Below are 6,000 nucleotides of genomic sequence, written 5' to 3' on the forward strand. Positions count from 1 at the left end.
CCTCAGCTGACATCAAAATTAAAGACCAAGCAATCAAATAGATATTATATGCAACAGACAACTTAATACTCAAAGCTGATTTCTCCAACCACAACTAGTTCAGAGGATCACAGGTACATCAACACAAATACAAGCCTGTTTTTATCCATTTTAATTAGAAAAAAATGATTATATATATATATATATATATTAGAAAGATGATATATATTTGTATATAATATATTTATATATAATATAATATATATTTCTACATCTCTTATGTAGGCAAAGGTGGAAAATGAAGCAATGGTCAATGCATCAGTTTGTCTAATGCTTCTTTTGCACACTGTATGAAGGCTTAAGGAACAAGGGAACACATATGTTTAGAGTTTTCTTTTGTTATCTTTAGGTTCTTCAGACAGACTGTGGTTCAACTGACCAGTCTGACTTCAAGTTTTCAGCTAAATTCCTGTCTTCCCCATATGTGATTATTCTGAAGTCCAGGCTGAAAGGGTAATGGTCACCTAGAGCATGTCCTTTTAGTGGCAGATTACAAGTCTGTGAGAGAGCAAGACAATTTCCCCAAACTATCCTAAATGTGTTGATGTTTTATCTTCTAATATTTCATTGGTCAAAAATAGAAGATTAGTACACTGCCATGAATAATACAGAAAAATTGTCCAAATCTAATGCTAATAGAATAGAGAAGAAAATTTTCTCTCTTTTGTCATGATGATGAACTCTCTACCAGGAAGAGAGTGAATTGTTAATAGTAATTTAATCTATCGCCTGTCTTTAGGAAACAAGCTTTCTTCACAGCATTTTGCATTCTCATGTTATTCCTGGAAACATCTGCAATTTACTGTATTTGGTTTGTAAATCAGTTCACAGGTAATATAAAATGTCTCATGCAATATATATTTTTTTAACCTGGAGGCAAAAGAGTAGTAGATGCTACAAATTTATTTGATTTTTCTACTACATGCATGTATGTATGTATGTATGTATGTATGTATGTATATAAATCTTGGGTGTGCAGTACCAACAGAAGCCACAGTTCTGAGAATCTCATGACCAACTTTCCCAATTATTCACTTTCATATTCAGTTTTCTCCCTTTTTTCCCAAACTGTTTATTATTCTGTGTCTTACTCTGCTTAGAAATGACATTGATGACACACAATTTCACTCATGGCTTCCAAAGAGCAATGTCTAAACTAGATAGAATTTTCTCTCTCTCTATGAGAAGTCTGGCATCTCAGTTCCAAACATTTGGGCTGGACCCAGGATCCTTCTATATGGTTGCTGTTCCATCTCTAAGATGTTACTCTTTTCACAAACTTTGGTGTGTGTATTCTCAAATTGATGTCTATATTTCAAATTGGAGGCCAAACTTAATTTTTATTAATAATATATGATTTTTTATGTTTTATAAGATTTACACTTGAACAAGTAGATTTATATAATTATGTCTTTACAAATATACTTAAGTAATTTTGGTGACTAAATTAAATATTAATTTTAAAATTAAATTAAATTAAAAATTTAGTTAATTAGTCACTATGTGTCAATTCTCAAAGGTCACATGATTCTAGGGACTACTCTACCAGACACTACTATAAAACACTGCCAATGGGAGATGGGTTTTGCATACCAAATTTGGATATGTATATTATCTCCCAATAAAATTCCCATTTGCTTTTTTAAATTCACAGTTTAGAAATTACTCAGAACTTAAAACTTGGTCACATTTATATTCAAAATTGTGAGAGAAATTGATCTTTATTCTGGTCAGCCAATTGGCCATGTGCCTCACTAAAGATAAATATTCCCATTACCACATAAAAATGGAGAATAGATAATAAAAAAAGAAGAAATTTTTTCCACACATATCCCCTTATGTCACCTACATGTTTATGTATATGACTTTTTACATAGAATTACATCCTGTTACTGTACTGAGATCAAAGTTAGGGTCTTGGGGCACTGTGAAGTCCTTTCAAATGATCCATTGGTCTTCACAGTATATCTACTTATATGCAAAGCCTATAATACAAAAATAAACTTAACTTTCCTCTTCACAATCAGTACAAAATGATAAAATAACTACATCAAAAATTAATATCTAATTAAGAAGCATGAACCATCAGTCATTCTTTACAATTACTCTGTCATGATTACTGTATTTTTATGAAAATCTTTGCTTTTATTTTTTTCACTGACACATTTATTTATTTATTTATTTATTTTTATGTGGAACATATTGAAAATTGCATACATTCAAACTGTGGTTGGCACCTTCCCCACTTTTCCCTTCTTCCCCTCCCAACAATGAGTGACCAGGTTAACTATGCTATATTTATATTTTTACACAAATACAGATGTAACTCCATTAATCAACCTTAGGCTTCTTCCTCTCCTATCCTTCCATTCTATCTTTGATGAGGTTTCCTCCATTTTCTGGAGTCCCTCCGGTAACCCTAATACTTCCTAGTTTGAGCATATTAGAGAAAGCTTAAGTCCCTTCTCTTTCTTTGCTTGGCTGATCTCACTTAACAATGTTATCCAGGTCTTTCCATCTTCTCGCAAATGATATGATTTTGTTCTTTTTTATAGCTGAGTAGAATTTCATTGTGTGTATTTCCCATAATATTGCAGTCCATTCATCTGTTGATGGAGATCTAGGTTGGTTCCATATTTTGGCTATTATTAATTGTACTGCTATGAGCACAGGTATGCATATATTTCTGTAGTTCTCTGGTTTCAACCCTTTGTAAAGATACCCAGGGGTGGTAAAGCCAGATCATATGGTGGTTCTATTCTTAATTTTCTAAGGAATCTCCAACTTGATCTCCATAGTGGCTGAACTAGTTTGCACTCCCATCAAAAGTATAAAGAGTCCTCTTTCCCCATATCCTCACCAGCAATTGTTGTTGTTGGAGTTCTTTATGCTTGCCACTCTGACTGGGGTCAGATGAAATCTCAGTGTAATTTTTATTTGCATCTCCTTGATGGCTAATGATGTTGGACATCTTTTCATGTATCTATTGGCCATTTGTATCTCTTCTTTTGTGAAGTGTCTATTCAGTTTAGTGGCCCATGTCTTGATTGGGTTATTTGTTTTACTAGTGTAGAGTCTTTTGAGCTCTTTTTATATTCCATATGCCTTCTATCTGAGTGGTGGCTGGTAAACATTTTCCCCCACTCTCTAGGCTTTCTCTTTACGTTCCTGATGGTTTATTTGATGAAAAGAAACTTTAGTTTGATGCCATCCCACTTGCTAATTCTTGTTTTAATTTCCTGTGTTTTGGAGGTCTTGTTGAGAAAGTTAATGCCTGTGCCTATATGTTGGAGTGTTGAGTTTATGCCCTCCTCTAATAGCTTCACAATCTCTAGTCTAATTTCTAAGTCTTTGATCCATTTCGAGTTAATTCCTATGCATGATGAGAGGTAAGGATTTAGTTCCATCTTTCTTTTTTATTAATTTTTTAATTGGTGCATTGTATTTATACATCATAATGGGGTAAAACACTTGTGTAGGTATAAATCCACACATCACCCAGCCAGCCCCCACCCAGTCCCCACTTCTCTCCCTTCCAATTCCTCCCTCCCATACTTGGTTTAGTGGTTGACTTCGATATGAATAAGTACATCATGTGCTTTAAAGCGTTTCCCTCTTCCCACCTCCCATCCCCACAGTTAAGTTGTCTTATTTGCTCTTTTATAGGATCTCTTTTTTCACCTGGAGTTCCTCCTATGACCCCATTCACCCTAGTTTTCACATATTAGGGAAAGCAACCGATTCCTTACTTTTTGTGACTGAGTCATCTCACTTAGCATAATGTCCACCAGTTCCATCCATTTCCCTGAAAATACCACAATTGTATTTTTTTTAATGGCTGAGTAAAATTCCATTGTGTACATATTCCACGGTTTTTAATCCATTCATCTATTGATGGACATCTTGGCTGGTTCCACAGTTTGGCTATAGTGAATTGTGCAGCTATGAACATAGATACACATGCATTAGTTTGGTAGTTTGGTTTCCTTTCTTTTGGGTAGATACCCAACAGTGGTATTGCTGGATCAAATGGTAGATTTGTTACCATTCTTCTGAGGATTCTCCATACTGTTTTCCAAAGTGGTTGCACTAATTTGCAATCCCACCAACGATGTTTAAAGTTCCCTCTTCTTCACATCCTCACCAGCATTTGTTATTGTTTGTGTTTTGAATGATTGTCATTCAGGTTGGAGTTAGGTGAAATCTCAGGGTAGTTTTGATTTGCATCTATCTGATTGCCAGTGATGTTGAGCATTTTTTCATGCATTTATTGGCCATCTGAGTTTCTTCTTTTATGAAGTGTCTATTTAGTTCACTTGCCCATTGTTTTTATTGGATGATTTGTTTTTTTAGCGTTGAGTTTCTTGAGTTCTTTGTATATTCTAGATATTAGTCCTCTATCAGAGGGGTAGGTGGCAAAAATCTTTTCCAATTCTGTTGGCTCTCAGTTGGAGTTCTTGACAGTTTCCTTTGATGAAAAGAAGCTCTTCAGTTTCATTCAATCCCACACATTATTTCACCTTTTGGTTTGCTGTGCCTTTGGGGTCTTGTTGAGAAAGTTTTTATCTGTGCCTATGTTTTGCAGTGTTGGACCTATGCCCTCTTTGATGAGTCTTAAGCTCTCTAGCGGTCTAATTTCCAAGTCTTTTTTTTTTTTTTTTTTTAGGTGGTACTGGAGTTCCTGGAGACCCTTATACCTCTGGGCTACACTCTCAGACCTATTTTTATACTTTTTTTATTTGGAAACAGTGTCTCTTAAGCCAGTGCATGCAGTTGGCTTCAAACCTGCATGATTCTCCTGTCTCTGCCTTCCAAGCACAGGGATTACAAGCATGTGCCACCACGCCTGGCCCTAATTTCCAAGTCTTTGATCCATCTTGATTGATTCTTGTGCAGCGTGAGAAAGTGGGATTAATTTCCAATTTTCTGCATATGGTTAACCAGTTTTGCCAACACCATTTGTTGAACATGCTATCTTTTTTTCCAGTGTATGTTTTTAGCCCCTTTGTCAAAAATCAATTGGCTGAAAGTATGTGAACTTGTTTCTGCTCTATTGATCTATGCATCTTTTTTTGTGCCAGTACCATGCTGTTTTTATTACAATGGCTTTGTAGGATAGTTGGAAGTCAGGTATTGTGATTCCTTCTGCCTGGATTTTGTTGCTGAGAACTACTTTGGCTATTCTGGGCCTTTTGTTATTCCAAATAAATTTAAGGAGTGATTTTTCTATGTCTGTGAGGAATGATCTTGGTAGTTTAATGGGCATTGTGTTGAATCTGTAGATCATTTTTGGAAGTATAGCCATTTTGATAATATTTATTCTGCCTATCCATGAGTATGGAAGATCTTTCCATTTTCTAAGATCTTTGATTTCTTGTTTCAATGTTTTATAATTTTCTTTGTAGAAATCTTTTACCTCCTTGGTTAAGTTTATTCCTAAGTATTTTATTTTTTTGTGGGTGATCTTGACTGGAAGTGTTTTCTCGATTTCTTTTTTAGTGGGTTTATGGTTGGTGTACAGAAAAATTTCTGATTTTTTTAAGTTTGATTTTGTATCCAGACACTTTGCTGAATTTGTTGATCAGTTCTATAACCTTTTGGTTGAGTTTATTGGGTTCTCTAGATATAGTATCATGTCATCTGAAAGTTTAAGTTCTCCTCTCCCTATTTGTACTCCTTTGATTTCCTTTCCTTGCCTTATTGCTCCGGCTAGAGTCTCAAGTACTATATTGAAGAGAAGTGGTGATAATGGACATCCTTGTCTCATTCCTGTTTTTAGGGGGAATTCTTGAAGTTTTTCCCCATTTAGTATGATGTTGTCTGTGGGCTTATTGTAGATTGCCTTTATGATGTTAAGATATGTTCCTTCTATTCTGATTCTCTGCAGTGCTTTTATCATTAATAGATGTTGGATTTTATCAAACACTTTTTCATCATCTATTGAAATGATTATGAGATTTT

This window comes from Muscardinus avellanarius (genome assembly GCF_963383645.1).
Source record: "Muscardinus avellanarius genome assembly, chromosome: 11".
Classification (NCBI taxonomy): domain Eukaryota; kingdom Metazoa; phylum Chordata; class Mammalia; order Rodentia; family Gliridae; genus Muscardinus; species Muscardinus avellanarius.